The 17,153-nt window shown below is 39.9% G+C and overlaps 1 pseudogene; it reads left to right on the top strand.

Moving 5' to 3' along the window:
• The first annotated feature begins 15,759 nt into the window (after window positions 1-15,759).
• On the top strand, window positions 15,760-16,699 carry LOC103000843 (olfactory receptor 8B12-like; annotated as a pseudogene).
• The last annotated feature ends 454 nt before the right edge of the window (window positions 16,700-17,153 follow it).

The raw sequence follows: 17,153 nt of genomic DNA, 5'->3' as shown, positions 1-17,153 counted from the left end.
TGGGTTCCAGCCAGATCTTGATATATACACATGTAAAAGAAACCCCCTTTTAAATATGTTATGGCCTCAGTGCCATGGACAGATGATGTGTCCTTTCTTCAATTGGACGGAAGTATCTGGGCATGGCCTTCATTTGAGATCATGGTCTTTGGCTCAGAATTGATTCCAGGATAATGCAGCATTAATTTTCTTGCCATCACAGGAAAAAGAAGTATACATGCTTAGGGCACCCCTCTTCCTACGCCATCTAAGCCTTTTCCTTTTAGGGAGAGCAGAGACTGTAAGACTCTGTACTGCTGACCCTAAGCTGAACAAGGGCGAGCAGCTGCATGGTGGCATCCCCTGTCTCTTTTTGTCTTTCTTCCTCAAATGAAGGCCTGAAAACCGAGTGTTTTGGAACTACTTCTTTCCCTAATTTTGTTCTGGGGTGGGGAGTGACTGAAGCAATGGAGGCAGAGATCATGATGTCTCTAGGTCTCTTCCCAGTTCTCATTCCTTATTCAAGATGTGGTTGTTAAGCAACGTGGGAAATTACCGAACCTCTCTGAGATGCTGCATCTCTGTCTTTGCTGTTTCCAGTGATGGAAGACTGGGCTTCCAGTGCACACTCTAGTTTAGCTCACCCTGAATTACTGGCCTCCCTGAGCTGCTGTGTTGGGACATTTCTCAAACAGGGGGGTATATTCATAAGTGTAGAAAGAGACAGGAAGGTCTTTTCCTGTGTTAAGACTAGTCATTCTCCTGTTACAGCAATAGAAGTTCTCATTTCTGAGTCATGGAATTTTGGCCCATAAAGAGGTTCTTTTCTCCTACCTGCTGAGATGACTTCCCTGAAGACAGTGGCTGTGGGAAATGTCTCAACAGTGACTACTTTATTTTTATTTGTTTCACGAATGGACAAGAACTCCATCCCACACTCTTCTCCTTATTCCTAGAGCTTCGCCATTTTTACTGGGCTGAATTCTCTCAACATTCTCATAGCTTGTCTTCTTAGATCTCTCCTATTCCCTTGTCATTTCACTTAAAATGATAACAAACTCTGTATCAGAGACGAACATCATCACCAGTTTGAAGGGCAAGATTCTGCTCTTCTGCTTCTTTGTCATTAGTGATCACTGTCTTATTCCTTGTGTCCTGGGGTCACCATGGGATCTATGTCCCTCAGGAATGTTCTCTGCTGATGCTTGGCTTGTTTTGGGAGAGATACTGGTGGTGTCACGCCCCACCCAGTGGCAATGGTCAGACTGACTTTCTGGGACAACCCCATCAACCACTGCATGTGCCGTAAACAGCTTCTCATCAATGTCTCTTTTATCAGCACTTGTTTCACAAGCTGGTGGATTTTGTAGTCATGCGGATTAGACTGATCATCTTCTTCTCTTACATACTCATGCTTTCCACCAGCCTCCATTTCCTCACTCCTGAGGCAGAGTCAAAAGCTGTTTCTTTTTCTTTGGATCAAGGAAATGCTGGTACCTCAGTTTACCTCCTGGGACTGGGAGCTATAATGGTGGTTCTCAAATTAAGCAAGAATCTGAATCACTTGGAGTGTTGCTAAAACATAGATTCCAGGCCCCATTCATAGGATTTCTGGTTCAGTAGGCCTGATGTAGACTTAAGAATTTTCATTCCTAGGAAGTTCCCAGGTGATGCTGCTGCTGCCACTCAGTGTGAACCAACCACTGAGAACCACGGGGCAATACCATCACCTTCTACAGCAGAGTAGCAGCCACGCTGAACTATCCACTCAACAGCTAGTTTCCTGAGATGAAAACTCTGAGAAAGACAACTCTTCCTTTGAGTTAGAGAAATACTGGTATATCAAGTATGTTTTATTTTTGAACTTTTTCATGATACATTTTGAATTCTAAATGTTTTCCTTCTAAAAAGTGATGGTCCTAATTTGTCCTCAAATGGTTTTTTCTCATCTTTCCTTTGTGTACAATCTTCTCCTGTACTCTTCATTTGGTTTCCTTCCCCTCATTCTTGGATTGGTTTCCCCAGAAGACCCTGAGAGAAAGATTGTGATAGTGATTTGTTAGGAAGTATTCCCAGTACAGAATGAAGAAGTGAGATTGAGGGAGACTGAGAAAGTGTGTAATATCAAGCAAACTCTGAGGATGGGCAACTTTGGCTCAAAGCCTGCATGAAGTCTTTGAAGACACTGTGCGACATGCCTCAGAATTGCCGTGAGCAGGGCCAGGGATCTGGAGTATTTATACCCTGGCACATGTCAATCATGAGTTCAGGGGCACTCCAGGCCCTCCTGTGTGGGGAAAGTAGCTCTGGCATCCTGGTGAAGCTCGCTGGCAAATAAAATAGGTGCTAGCTGTTGGGGGTTTGTGAAAGCGTACTTGAAGATGGTGTGCATCAAAATGAGTACAGGATCTGAGGGGACGCAGGTGGAACACTAACAAGTATTTGGTACACTTCCCAACTGTCAGAGGTGTTTCTATGTTACTGATGTGACATAAAGGAGAGAAAAGTTGCATCTGAATTGATCATTTGTCACTTTCCTCCTTCTGGACATATTTGCTACTCTTCATATGTGATCATGAACAAAGTCCATAACACCGTGTATCTATCTTTATCTTATGTTCTATGTTTCCAGTAAAATTTTGGTTTTGCTCATTGTAAATACATGATGCCCTCTTATAATGGAAAAGAAAAGGTCTGTTTTGCTGTTAGTGGTATCCTGGCTTCTTCTGCCTCTTTTCTTCCCAGATATTTAGAGCTGATTCCTTCCCACTTAATCTGGTATTAGTCCAATTCTGACAAAAACAAGCAGTTCTTCAATAGCCCTCCAACTCCTGGAGGATATTGGCAACTTCTTGCTCCTCCTAACTCTCCTGTCAGGTGTCCCCCAAGATGCTTTGGAAGTAGACGATCCAACATTCTATTTTTCCTGACCATCTAGGCTTCGTTCATAGGGCTGCATTTCTGCCTATGCTGGACATTTTCATTTGTCCCTGCAAGTCCATTCTCTATGCTTATCCATCCTGCTCTCTCCCCAGGAATCTGACTGATAAGAACTGTATTAGCAGACTCTCTTGCCCTCTCTCATCAGCAAGCAATGTGGGAAAAGAAGAGAGTAAGGGCAAGGTATTTATTCCCCTGGCCTCCTTTCTGTGGGAGTGCTAGGGCTTGCATCCATCCACCAAGAGTCACACTCAGGTCAAGTGGCCCTCCCCACACTGCTCGCTCTTCTTGCCACTAATCAGGCCTAGAAGTGGTAATGGTTCTCCTTTCACTAGTCCTGGGATATTGCACAGTCTCCTCTGAGTTTCCTATATCCTACCCATACTTTAGAAATAGTTCCTATTCTCTCTGCCTAACCAAATGTGTTTGTTCTTCTCCAGACATCTTGTGCACCCAGAGAGCCTAGCTGCTGGGCTATAGGATCAGTTTTTTAAAACCTCAACCAGACATCTCTGGTGTTCTTGCCTACTCCACCAACCCACAGGACAGAGTGACAGATGTAGGCCAAAGATTATGATAGACAATTGCACATCTCTCTGCCCCTCTTTCCTCACACAAATAATGACAGAGTTGAGTGCCCTGTCCCTTCTCTGAATTCAGGAACGTTACTGCGAGCAGGAAGTTCTGGTGAACTGTTCCACAGCAGTGTCCACATTTTCTCTTCTTAAAGTGGCATATGGTTTAGGAAAGCAGACTCCTCAAATAGCTCTGATTTTGTGTACTTGCCTAAATTTTGCAAAGAATGACCTGGGTTCCCAGAAGCAGGGCTGATAACTGACCAATACAGGGAAAGGGAAGGGGAAATAGTCTTTGAGAAATTGTAGTCTTCACATTTCTAGTTACTTTTTCAAGATGATTTGAAAAATAAATGTTTCAACAGTGAAGCATTTCTGAGCTATATCTATAGAATGTTGGAAGCAAGAATTTAACATACAACTATGCACATATGTGAACTATGTACTTATATGTTTACCCACAAAAGGCAACCTGGTTTGAGCAATTATTCCTCTTCTCTGTAAATGGGCCAATTCTCTCTGGCCAAAAGCAGATGATTCCTCTAAAATGAGTACCTGTCCTTCCATGCCCTAGGAGAGTAAAGAATGAGAAGAAACTTTTCTCCTTATCCATATCCTTGTTCTTCTCTTCCTTAAGGGAGAGAAGTGACATTACTGCTGAAGCTGGGAAAGTGAACTGGGAATGAATGGCCCAGTCCCCTTTGGGCTCTCTTTTTAGGACTGGCCTGTCCTCTGGACCAGTATTTGTCTCCTCCTTCATGTGTCCCATCCCCCTTGGTAGGGAAGGCCTGATGTTGTCCATTTTTCCTATGCCTCGGTTCATCAGACTTATCTGGGGAAGGCAATGAGGGAATTAGAGAAACCCACTGTGGCTGCAGAGCTAAGCTGTATCCTCCAGTTAATCCTATTATATTGAAGCTCACCTTCTGATCTCCCTTTTATGAGGCTCCTGTGTCTCATTTCTCAGTTAGTTCTCTACTGAAAGTGCAGAGAGCAGGATGAGTGATTATCATCCTTAACAACTCCAACAATCTCCTTTCTGCCCTTTCATACACTCAGTGATTCAGCCCATACTATCACCTGCCTTTGCTCAAATATGAAAGGATTTACTGGGCTTCCAGTTTTGGGGTTTTTTTTGAGTTGGTCTGCCTGTCATGCTCTCCTCCACCCTCTGCTGTGAACCCACTTATTATTCAAGACTCATAGCAATATATTTCTAGTATGTCATAAACCTGGTAACACATTTTCTTAGCAACAATATAATAGTAACGTATAATGAGACATGGTTTCAGAGTGACAATTTAAAGTATAATAAGTTAAAGATATAGCCATTAACTTGTTATAAAGGCAAAAATACACCATATACTAAAACATATAATTATTTTACGTCAAAAACCAATTCTTTAATTTTATGCAATGGATTGATTACCTAAGGAAACTCAATAGGCAACAAAGTGCAATTAGATGGCCCATGAGAAATAGACCTCTATGACTAGATAGTAATGGAGTCCATAGACTTCTGGTTGCCAAGGGCAGTGCAGGGCGGGGCAGGGAGGGAAGGACTGGGAGTTTGGGGTTGGCAGAGGCAAACTATTATGTATAGGATGGATAAACAACAAGGTCCTACTGTATAGCACAGGGAACTATATTCAATATCCTGTGATAAACCATAATGGTAAAGAATATGAAAAAGAACATATATATGTGTATGTGTGTGTGTGTGTGTGTATAACTGAGTCACTTTGCTGTACAGCAGAAATTAAACACAACATTGTAAGTCAACTATACTTCAACAAAAATTTAAAAAAGATTAATGGATAATAAAGTAGAAAATTCTTTCTCATGAAAAAAAAATAAAATGGAGTTCAAAACATTGACCACTTAAAACATAAGTACTATCTATGTATGCTATATGTTAAATAAGCATTTAACTAACAGTAATGTCATCAGCTTTATTTATTTATTTATTTTTACTTAGTTTATTTATTTATTTATTTTTGGCTGCATTGGGTCTTCGTTGCTGCGCGCGGGGGCTTTCTCTAGTTGCAGCGAGCGGGGGGCTACTCTTTGTTGCGGTGTGTGGGCTTCTCATTGTGGTGGCTTCTCTTGTTGCAGAGCATGGGCTCTAGGTGCGCAGGCTTCAGTAGTTGTGGCACACGGGCTTAGTAGTTGTGGTTCGCGGGCTCTAGAGCACAGGCTCAGTAGTTGTGGCACAAGGGCTTAGTTGCTCCGTGGCACATGGAATCTTCCTGGACCAGGCCTCGAACCCATGTCCCCTGCACTGGCAGGCAGATTCTTAAGCACTGCGCCATCAGGGAAGTCCCATCATCAGCTTTAATACACATGAAAAAGAACTTGGAGATGCACTGATAGCCTGCATTATTTTATAAATTTGCACCTACAGCAGTATTCCCCTCCACAGGGACATATTCCTACTTAGCCACCAATGAAATCTTTAGTAATTGAGCAGTCACTGTATGCTGGGCACAGTCCACGAACCAAGATAATGATTTCTTCACCCACCTGACAATGAGTTAAGTCAATCCCTAGTCCCTATCTCACTATATTTTTGATTGGACCAAACTTGTTACTCCCTGCATTAGTCCAGTCCTCTGAGAAGGGGATTTCAAGACAAGCTTAGGTGTGTAACATCTATCAGGGAAAATGAGGCAGGAGCTAGAGGAAGCTGGGAGAGCCATCAGACTGGGAAGGCTGATGGTAAGGCTGACAGAAAATTCTTGAGCCAAATTCCATGGGAGGAGGCCCGTATCTGGCAAGAACATGCCTGCTTTAAAACCCCTGTTCTTTTCAGTCATTTTAGTTGGGGGTAGCCTGTGGGAAGCATGGCCTCAGTACTAATGTGGTGATGATTGATTTCAGAGTGTAGCAACAGGGATGATCAGCCGTTCACACTTCCTGAAGTAGTAGCTCTGAGAAGTACGTGTTCATATCACCACAAGGAACTCAAATATAAAATACAATGTTTATTTCATTAAGAATTATTTAAAAAGATAATTCAATGTTTAAAGTAAAAATGAGAACAATGTGCTATGGTGGTGTTTATAACATATGATGAAATAAAATATATGACAATGATCACAAAGAATGGAAGGGAAAATGAAAGTATACTTTTTAAAGGTTTTTAATATTTAAAGAGTGCCAAGTTTTTATTTCAGGACAGATTTTGATAAGATAAAGTTATATACTGTCATCACTATTAGAAACCACTAATAAAATGTGATACAGTTAATAAGCCAACAGAGGAGATAAAAGAGAATACTAGAAAGTACTCAACTAATCTCAAAGAAGGCAGGAAAAGATGGGAAAAAAGGAACAAAGACCAGATGGGACGAGTAGAAAACAAATAGCAAGACTGTAGGTTTAATTCAAAAATTATATTGACTATAAATAGTCTAAACATGCCAATTAAAAGACAGAAAAAGTTATACTGGATAAAGAAAAAATAAAAACCCACTTACACGCAGTTTAAATAAATCACATTTCAAATGCAAAAACAGACGTTTTCTTAAAACAGAGAATGGAGAAAGATATACTGTGTAAGAACTAATCATAAGAAATCTGAAATAGCTATATATTTCTGACACAGTAAACTTCAGGACTTGAAATATTAACAAACATAATGAGGCATATTTCATAATAATTCAAGTATAAAGTAATAAAAACACATATTTCTAAATGTATTACACAGAACACGTTTAACACCACCTAACAACAGACCTTCAAATACATAAAGCAAATGTTGACAGAACTAAAAGGAGATACAGAAAAATTCACAATAAAAGTTGTAGGTTCAACATTCCCCTTTCAGTAGTTGATAAAACAAGTAGACAGAAAATCGTTATAGACACAGAAGACACAAATAACTCTATCAACTGACAGGAACAAAGTGACATTTATGCAACAGCTCATTCAACAACAGAATACGGATGTTTTTTTCAAGTGCACATGGACAGTTCACTAAGATAAACCAGATGCTGGGACATTAAAGAAGTTTCAACAAATTTGGAAGAACCTAAAGTATACAGAGTATATTCTCTGACTACCATGGAATTAAATTTTAGAAACTAAGAAGAGATCACTGCAAAAACAATGTCAAGAGATAAGATCATGCAAGAATAGGATTTAGTATCTCTATGGTTTGGAAGAGAAGGAAAGAGAAGAAAGAAGCACAAATTAAATCTGACTAAAATTTTGAGCCCAGGGAACCATGAGTAGGATGGCAGAGATGAAGAAATAAGGAGTGGAGATGGTAAGGAGCTAGGTTTTAGGCTATTTGGAAATTGAACTACACATTCTTTTTTTTTTTTAATTTATTTTATTTATTTTTTATTTTTGGCTGCATTGGGTCTTCGTTGCTGTGCGCAGACTTTCTCTATTTGTGGCGAGTGGGGGCTACTCTTCGTTGTGTTCAGGCTTCTCATTGCAGTGGCTTCTGTTGTTGTGAAGCACAGGTTCTAGGCAGGCGGGCTTCAGTAGTTGTGGCTCACAGGTTCTAGAGTGCAGGCTCAGTAGTTGTGGCGCACAGGCTTAGTTGCTCCGCAGTATGTGGGATCTTCCCGGACCAGGGCTCGAACCTGTGTCCCCTGCATTGGCAGGCAGATTCTTTTTTTTTTTTTTTTTTTTTTTTTTTTAATTTTTTTTATAGCTACTTTATTTACTTATTTATTTATTTTTGGCTGTGTTGGGTCTTCGGTTCGTGCGAGGGCTTTCTCTAGTTGCGGCAAGCGGGGGCCACTCTTCATCGCGGTGCGGGGACCGCTCTTCATCGCGGTGCACGGGCCTCTCACTATCGCGGCCTCTCTTGTTGCGGAGCACAGGCTCCAGACGCGCAGGCTCAGTAATTGTGGCTCACTGGCCCAGCCGCTCCGCGGCATGTGGGATCTTCCCAGACCAGGGCTCGAACCCGTGTCCCCTGCATTGGCAGGCGGATTCTCAACCACTGCGCCACCAGGGAAGCCCGGCAGGCAGATTCTTAACCACTGTGCCACCAGGGAAGCCCTGAACTACACATTCTTAAATAACCCAATTTTGAGAAAGAAACCACAAGGGAAATTAGAAAATATTTTTGAACTGAATAAAAAATGGAAAAAAAAAAAAGCTAAGCATTTTGTGGTGTAGCTAAGGCAGTTTCTGGAGGGAAATTTATAATTTTAAATGCCTATATTAGAGGAGAAAAAAAGTTTAAAATTAACAACCAATGTTTCTCACCTTAAAAATCTAGAGATAGAAAAGCAAACTGAATCCAAAGTGAGAGGAAGGAAAGAAATGATAAAGATGAGAGTGTAAATTAATGAAACAGAATATCAGTAATTAATAGAGAAAAACAATTAAAACTTACAACTTTTAAGATATCAAGAAAATTGATAAAATACTAGCTAGGCTCACCACAAAAAGATATAAAACAAAAATCAATACTATCAGGAATGAAAAGGGGGCAATCACTACAGATCCTAAAGATATTTTTTAAAAAATAAATAAATATTATGAACAACTTTACCCTGATAAAGTTGATAACTTAGAGAAACTGAGATATTCTTTAAAAGATGCAAATTAGTAAAACTTACAAAAGAAGAAACAGAAAACTGAATAGTCCTAAATCTATTAAAGAAAATCCTTCCCCAAAAGGAAATTCCAGGCTTTAATACTGAATTCTTCTAAACATTTAAGGACAAAATATAGATTAACAGTGATATGGAAGAAGTAAATTGGAATGCAAGAGTTCAATTTATTTAAATTCATTTTCATTTCTTCTTCTTTCCCTTGGATGCACAGAAACATTAGTTAATTCTCACACTAGAAATTCTCTCTCTCTCTTTTTTTTTTGGCTTCTGTGAATTTCATGAATTCAAGAAATATTTACTTACCCTTTGACTAGTCTGTCTTTAAATATTTCTACTTGGAACAATTCGTCATTCTTCTGTGATCAGAGTATCCTAATTTGTATTTTGACCCCTTTCTCGCAAGCTCTGTTCCTCCATTGCCAATTTTTTACTTTTCCTTTTGAAGATATTTGCCAGCATTTTATCATCTAGTCTAAAATCTAGCTCTTTATCCTTTCCACTCCTTATTTGTTCGTTTCTGCCATCCTGCTCATGGTTCCCTGGGTTCAAAATTTTAGTCAGATTTAATTTGTGCTTCTTTCTTCTCTTTCCTTCTCTTCCAAACCATAGAGATACTAAATCCTGTATTTCCATGTTCTTATCTCTTGATACTGTTTTCACTTTACTATTTCCACTACTTGTGAAACCTTAACTGATTTTCCTGCTTTCAGTCTGTCCCTATTTTAACTAATCCTGTGTGCCACTACAGTCTTAAATATTTTTCTTATTCAAAGGTACAGATCTGAATAATAATGACGATAATAGCAGTAACAACAATATAATATTTTCTGTGTCTTCTATGTTCTATGTAATGGAAGATACACCATTTATGATTAGTATCCCCATTTTAAGATGAGTAATTTGAAGCTCAAAGTTCCCAAGGCCACACAGCTAGTAAGTGTCAGAGCCAGGAATTGTAAAGGTTGGTTTGATTCCACATACAATTTCTCATTTAACTGGGATATATTTCAGAGTGAGAGAAGCTGCTACTACTAATAATTTTTTTGGGACAAGAGATGTTAACTAGGGCCAACCCAAATGAGCTAGAATTTATAGTACCCCACTAATACTATCTTCTACTTCCTCTCCAATAAAGACATAGGAAAGTTGGGCAGTCTGCTTTGGGGACAAAGAAGATGTGTTAATTTTTGTACTTGTTGAGTTCAGGGTGACAACAGGACAGCATACTGAAACATTTTAATAGAGAGGTTGTATAGACAAGACAGGGAATTAACAGAAAGATGAGAACTAGAGATACAAACTTAGGAACTAAGAATAAAGATGATGCTGTTGAAGTCATGAATGAGCTCACCAAACATTTAAGGAAGAAGAGGCTCAGATGGTTGAGAACTAAACACCGGAAATTTTGAAACATGAAAGGAATAAAGTGGTAAAGAAACAGAACATGAGATGCCTCTATAAGACTGTAAACCCCTTTGGGGCATGAACCATTTCTTTTGAATCACTTTACCTAGCATTTTAATGTGCCAAGTAAATATATCAAAAACCAACTGAACATTAAGTATAATTCAAACCGTATGACTTCTGATATATTGATTTAATGTTATGACTGTCCTTAGACCCTAACTGAAGTCATATCAAATGAAGACATTTCAGCTGCCATATTTTCTCTCTGTACAGGCTCTTTGACTTTTTTTTGGTTGGAATTATGGCTTATTCTTGTATTTCTCTTGTGTGGAGTGAAGGGTACACCACTCTGGTGCTGACTGAAGGTCTACCAGACATTTGAGGGTTAGTGAATATGTGTGAGGCATATGTACATAGACACTGCATTATACAGACATTTTCCACATGAGTATGTTATAAACCATGTCTCACATATATTTTAGTGTTAGCAGTTAGTAGACAAGGAATCCATTATACAGAGATTCGAGTTTTGGGAAAGAGTTGTGCGACAAAAGTAACTTAATCAAGAATATTTATTTCTATGTTTCTCTCTGCTTATACTGGAGCAAGTGAACACTGAAAATGACTTTAGAGAAGTCTTGGTTCACTTGAAATAAAACCTTGATGCATTTAAAATACAATTTCCATGGAAACTGTCTCTGAAGTGACAAAATCTCAGAAGAATTTTCCCTGGTGTTGTATCATGCCTGCAAGAACCCTCTAAGATTCCTAGAGGAAAGTGAACATTCAATGAACCCCTAAGGTCTTCTTTGCCCTTGGGTCTTAAGAAGAGCTTATTTATGGTGGTTATTCTAATTTTTTGATAATGGATTGTTTTTCTCTATTTCTTAAATATGTGAAGTGGGATTGAGAATAGGGATTGGGATTCATTTGAGTCACTCTGGACCATGGACAATTCTCAGTGTAAATGAGACAGATGAGACTCCATCACTGCTGAGTCTTAGCAAGTGCTCATTGATGTATGTGTACATACTCATAAACATACAGTGGTTTTAGCTGGACTTGCTTGGAGAAAGGTGGACCCCTGCTTTTGTGTTTTGATTTCACAACTTCTCCAAGAGGACTCCAGCCCTTAACTCATACCAAAAGTATATATAACTCATCTGTTAACTTCCCCAAATAGAGATTTATTTTTTGGATAGAAGATCTACTATCCTTAATATTTAAAAGACCCTGGTAAAGAGTGTAGAATGCAAATTGCTACACAGAATTTTATTAGGCTTTATATCAGTTTCAGTCAATAACCTACATTGTGTGATTGTCACTGTCTGAAACCTCAGCAAGGTCTCTTGCCTCTCTATCCTGTTACTATGATCAGAATTTTCTCCCTCACAGCCAGCAATTTGGGTTACAGTATTGCCATTTAAAGTGCAGGTAAAAGACATGATGCCTTGGAAAGGTGCTCTGTTAAGCCATGAACATGCCATGTTTTGTTAGAGTAACTGTTCTCATCAGGATAAGCTTTTCAGGTATCTTTCAAGTCATCGCTCAAATGTCAGATTACTCTGCTTAAAGTTGAAATCTGTAACTTGTGTTTTCTATCCCTTTCCCTTGTTTACCGTTTCTTCATCACATTTTTCATGTCACATGTTTTACCTCTTTCTTTCACGTATATTTTGTCTTCTCCCAATTGAATGAAAGCTCCATGAGGGCAGGAATACTTTTTGTGTTTTTTTTTGTTTGTTTTTTTTTATTAATTTATGGCTGTGTTGGGTCTTCGTTTCTGTGCGAGGGCTTTCTCTAGTTGTGGCAAGCGGGGGCCACTCTTCATCACAGTGCGCGGGCCTCTCACTGTCGCGGCCTCTCTTATTGCGGAGCACAGGCTCCAGATGCGCAGGCTCAGCAATTGTGGCTCACGGGCCCAGCTGCTCCGCGGCATGTGGGATCCTCCCAGACCAGGGCTCAAACCCGTGTCCCCTGCATTGGCAGGCAGACTCTCAACCACTGCGCCACCAGGGAAGCCCTACTTTTTGGTTTTTGTTTTGCTTTTTCACTGAAGAATCACCAGGTCTTAGAAGGGTTTCAGGGACAGGGTATATATTCATTAGGTACTTGCTGAAGGAATGCCGTTTTTGTTCAAAATCTTTCATCAACTCCACTTTACCTGTCAGGTTGGCTGCAGAATTTGTTCTCTGCTTTTAGGTTTTGACAAAAGTTGTTCTTAACCCAGTCATGGGATTGCTGGGTCATATGGTAGTTCTACTTTTAGTTTTTTAAGGAAACTCCATACTCTTCTCCATAGTGGCTGTATCAATTTACATTCTCACCAACAGCGCAAGTAGGTTCCCTTTTCTCCACACCTTCTCCAGCATTTATTTTTTGTAGATTTTTTGATGATGGCCATTCTGACCTGTGTGAGGTGATACCTCACTGTAGTTTTGATTTGCATTTCTCTAATGATTAGTGATGTTGAGCATCCTTTCATGTGTTTGTTGGTAATCTGTATATCTTCTTTGCAGAAATGTCTATTTAGTTCTTCTGCCCATTTTTGGATTGGGTTGTTTGTTTTTTTTGATATTGAGATGCATGAGCTGCTTATATATTTTGGAGATTAATCCTTTGTCAGTTGCTCCATTTGCAAATATTTTCTCCCATACTGAGGGTTGTCTTTTCATCTTGTTTATGGTTTCCTTTGCTGTGCAAAAGCTTTTAAGTTTCATTAGGTCCCATTTGTTTATTTTTGTTATTATTTCCATTTCTCTAGGAGGTGGGTCAACAAGGATCTTGCTGTGATTTATGTCATAGAGTGTTCTGCCTATGTTTTCCTCTAACTACTGGGCGTATACCCTGAGAAAACAATAATTCGAAAACAGTCATGTACCACAATGTTCACTGCAGCAGTATTTACAATAGCCAGGACATGGAAGCAACCTAAGTGTCCACTGACAGATGAATGAATAAAGATGTGGCACATATATACAATGGAATATTACTCAGTCATAAAAAGAAACGAATTTGAGGGCTTCCCTGGTGGCGCAGTGGTTGAGAATCTGCCTGCCAATGAAGGGGACGTGGGTTCGAGCCCTGGTCTGGGAAGATCCCACATGCCGCGGAGCAACTGGGCCCGTGAGCCACAGCTACTGAGCCTGCGCATCTGGAGCTTGTGCTCCGCAACAAGAGAGGCCACGATAGTGAGAGGCCCGTGCACCATGATGAAGAGTGGCCCCCGCTTGCCACAACTGGAGAAAGCCCTTGCACAGAAACGAAGACCCAACACAGACAAAAATAAATGAATAACTAAATAAATAATTTAAAATAATAATTAAAAAAAAAAGAATTTGAGTTATTTGTAGTGAGGTGGATGGACCTAGAGTCTGTCATTCAGAGCGAAGTAAGTCAGAAAGAGAAAAACAAATACCATATGCTAACACATATATATGGAATCTAAAAAAAATGGTTCTGAAGAACCTAGGGGCAGGACAGGATGAAAGATGCAGACATAGAGAATGGACTTGAGGACATGGGGAGGGGGAAGGGTAAGCTGAGATGAAGTGAGAGAGTGGCATTGACATATATACACTACCAGATGTAAAATAGATAGCTAGTGGGAAGCAGCCGCATAGCACAGGGAGATCAGCTCGGTGCTTTGTGACCACCTAGAGGGGTGGGATAGGGAGACACAAGAGGCAGGGGATATGGGGATATACGTATCCATATAGCTGAGTCACTTTGTTATACAGCAGCAACTAACACAACAATGTAAAGCAATTATACTCCAACAAAGACGTTAAAAAAAAAAAAAGAAATGTGTGTGAACAAACAACTCATGAGATGGGAACTTGAAGTGGCTATTAAAAATTTGGAAAGAAAAAAGTTGTTATTAGTTATCTGACAAATATTTGTTTTTAGTAATCAAGATTAAACTGCATGATCAAGTAGTGGAGGAAAATCAGAGAAAGTTTCTTTAGGTTTAAGCTTGGAGAAGGTGCAAATAATTCTTAGTATATTTTAGAGGTGACTGAAATAATGAATATCCTCCTCTGAAGTCCAATACCCCTAATTTTACCCTTCTTGGCTCTAATACTTTCTACATTCCATTAAAATTATTTAAGTACTTGTTTTTATCTATAAAGAATCTCATGAGATCCTAGAAAGTAAAAATGCTGATTCAGAGATTTCATTGTCACTTACAGGGAGGTATTGTAGCACAGTGATTAAGGCTAAGAAGTTTGGAGTTGAACAGGCTAGGTTTTGACTCAAGATTCGGGAACTTCTAGCAGTGTATGCTCCTCTCTTTTAAAGTAGAGACTAATAGGTCTAATATATAAGGTTGTTGTGAGGAATAAACAAGATAAAATTATTTGTGCATTGCTTTAGATACTTGGTGTCATATGAGGGTCCTGGGTCAGATACAGTGTTTGGTACATGGTAAGTGCTCAATACATGGTAGCAAGAATTATTTTTCCCACACTACTTTGCTCTTAATTGTGCTTAAAAAGATATAACCTGAATAAAAGAATAGGTCATTAAAAGCCGTGTCAAGCATTATCAAAGATGTAAATAAACATTTCTTCTTCCTTAGGGAAGGTGGTCTCTGGAGCAGTGATGTTGAGGGAGTCTCTTGTAACTAGGTCAACTGAGATCTCTAATCCAGAATAAAACTCTTTAGTCTCCTGTGCATTAGGAAAGGATGTTGTTTCATCCCTGGAAGCTGGACAAGAGGCTTGGGGCAAAGCCACAATCAGAGATCTTGTTCTTCTGCTCAGCAAGAGAATCAAGATAAACTAGAGGTTTTGATCCTTAAAGTAGAGAAGCAGAAGCAGAGGCCTCTGAGCTCCGAGTTTTCACCTTCTTTTCACCAGGGCATTTGAGTCTCCATGAAGGAGATGGATGAGAGCCAGTGGAGCACAGCAGTGTGACTCCAAGCAGAAGGAGGGTGAGTGCCTGCTGACCTGATCTGTCCTGTGGCAGCGTGGTTACAAGCTCAAACGCTGTGAACCAGACGACCTGTATTCATTCACCTTCTGCTGCAACTCAGAAGCACTGGGACTTGTGCAAGTCACTTAGGTCCAATGTCCTCATCTGTCATATGGGGATAATCAAAATGCCACACAGCATGTAGAACTGTGCCTATCCCATAGTTAGTGCTCAGTAAATGTTCCTTTTATTTTCTTCTCCACCTCACCTCCATAACTTCCATTAACTTCCATAATATGTTGCCTCTATTTTGTTCAGTGACTCTTTTCTTTTCCCCTCACAGGTTCTCCTAGAGGAGAATGGCTGCAGATAACATATCCCCTGTGACAGAGTTTATCCTCGCAGGCTTAACAGACCAGCCAGAACTACAGATCCCCCTCTTCTTCCTGTTTCTAAGTTTCTACATGGTCACTGTGGTGGGGAACCTGGGGTTGATAACCTTGATTAGACTGAATTCTCACCTTCACATTCCCATGTACTCTTCCCTCTTCAATTTGTCCTTCATGGATTTTAGTTACTCCACTACCCTCACCCCTAAAATGCTGATGGGTTTTGTCTCAAAGAAGAACATCTTCTCCTATGCAGGTGTACGACTCAGTTTTTTTTCTTCTGTTTCTTTGTATTTTCTGAATCCTACATCCTGTCAGCGATGGCATATGACCGCTATGTCGCCATCTGTAAACCACTGGTGTACATGGTCACCATGTCTCCTCAGGTTTATTTCTTTTGTGGGGTGGGGGGGAGGTCTGTGGGATGGGAGTGTTTGGGGCTGTGGCCCATATAGGAAACATAATGTTTATGACCTTCTGTGCTGACAACCTTGTCAATCACTTTATGTGTGACATCATTCCCCTCCTTGAGGTCTCCTGCAACAGTTCCTACATAAATTTACTGGTGGTCTTTATTGTTGTGACCATTGGCATTGGGGTGCCCATTGTTGCCATTTTTATCTCTTATGGTTTTATTCTTTCTAGGATTCTCCATATTAACTCTACGGAGGGTTGATCCAAAGCCTTTAGTACCTGCAGTTCCCATATAATTGTGGTTTCTCTTTTGTTTGGGTTATGAGCTTTTATGTACTTTAAACCACCTTCTCTTTTACCCCTTGGCCATGGGAAAGTGTCCTCCGTATTCTTTACTGCTGTTGTGCCCCTGTTCAACCCATTAATCTATAGCCTGAGGGATAAGGATGTCAAAGTTGCCCTGAAGAAAACCTTGAGCGGAAAAATCTTCTCTTGAAAATGATTGAGAAAGGAGCTCCAAAGCTTTATCAATTTTTAAATTTTTTTTTTCAGTGAAGGAAATAAATGCCAGCCAGTGCTTGTTCTCCTATAGCTAAAGGAAATTTTTAACTTGATCTTAAGCATTATATTTCTCTACTCCTTACTCCAGCCTAACTATTCCAATCATTCTTTGTTTTATGAAAACAGTTTTCACAGTCATAGAGGGTTACTCTTAAATAGGTCTTAGAAATGATTTAATCCAGCCCCTCATATGACACATTACACACTGGTGACTCATAAATATTTTGAGGTGGCCCATGGACACACATGTTCCTGGTGCCAGAGCTGGGATCGGAATCTAGGCCCTTCAACTTGAATCTACTTTGCTCTGCTTTCCTTTAGCCATGCTTTCTTGATCCACCTTTTCCTTGGAAGATTTCATTTCAAAGGCTTTTGTTAAAAAAAAAAAA

This window comes from Balaenoptera acutorostrata, chromosome 9 (assembly GCF_949987535.1).
Source record: "Balaenoptera acutorostrata chromosome 9, mBalAcu1.1, whole genome shotgun sequence".
Lineage (NCBI taxonomy): Eukaryota > Metazoa > Chordata > Mammalia > Artiodactyla > Balaenopteridae > Balaenoptera > Balaenoptera acutorostrata.
Note: the sequence above shows the minus strand (reverse complement) of the source record. Positions and strands in the feature narration are given on the sequence as shown.